This window comes from Cucurbita moschata, unplaced genomic scaffold (genome assembly GCF_002738365.1).
Source record: "Cucurbita moschata cultivar Rifu unplaced genomic scaffold, Cmos_1.0 Cmo_Scf00014, whole genome shotgun sequence".
NCBI lineage: Eukaryota > Viridiplantae > Streptophyta > Magnoliopsida > Cucurbitales > Cucurbitaceae > Cucurbita > Cucurbita moschata.
In genome coordinates, this window is record NW_019268530.1 from 1,978,233 (window position 1) to 1,979,248 (window position 1,016).

General features: G+C 30.3%; 1 long non-coding RNA gene across 1 annotated transcript in view; it reads left to right on the forward strand.

The window, feature by feature from the left end:
• Window positions 1-1,016, forward strand: part of LOC111452453 — a 19,613-nt gene that overhangs the window by 10,512 nt on the left and 8,085 nt on the right. The window lies entirely within an intron of this gene.

Here is a 1,016-nt window from a genome sequence, read left to right on the forward strand (position 1 = left end):
TTTTTTTTTTTTTTTTTTTTTTTTTTTACAGATTTTCATCTTAGATAGATCCTTACTACTCCATATTAGGTCAATAGGGATGTGTACACAAACCTTTCACCAAAATCATATATACACCTAAAGGCTAAACTGACCCAAAACGTACTATAGAGAGATATGATTAGTTTTCACTGTTTCTTACCTGGGCTATATACTATCAAAATTGTTATTATTGTCTACTCACTTTTAGCTTATAACATTATTTTCAACGTATTTTCTCACTCATGTATTCTAAAACATTTATTTCAAACGTGACTCGAAGTTCAAGCATATGTCAATGTTATCTATAGAATCTGCATTTTTTTTACGACGGACTTGTTTGTTGGGTTAGAACAATTGTGGGATGTTGTTATTATTATTATTATTATTTATATAATATGGAAGAATAGAATATGCATTACCTAATTATAGCAAATTATTATCAAGAAAGAATAAGCAAATAAAAAAAGGGAAAAAAATATACAGGTTTATTAATAAATACAATTTAAGATCTGAAAAAGAAAGATTCCGTGTGAAATAGAAGTGGGAGTAGGGTGTGATCACGTGAGCGCCACAATTAGCTAATCCAAATCAAAAAGCTAAGACAAATTATGATAATTATTTAAGGATAAATCTCAAATTAATTCAAATTACAAAAAGCAACACGCCTCTTTTATTTTATTTTTTTAAATTAAAAAATTAAAATGAAATTTGAAAACCGTTGGCTACGGGGTTTTTGTTCAGCGCCCACAGTCCTGACAAAAACCGGCTACTGGTTTTGCTTCAAAAACCACTTTTCTCCAATCTTCCTGAAAACCGGGAGATTTTATTTATTTATTTAAATTTAAATACAGGGGTGTTGTGTGGGGCCCGCTTTATTCCACGTTATGTGGCAATTCGACCATATTTTTGACATCCTGAAGGTATTCCCCACGCGCCTACGTTTTTCCATATCTGCTTTTTGGATTTTCCCCTTTTTTTTTTTTTTTTTGCTTTTT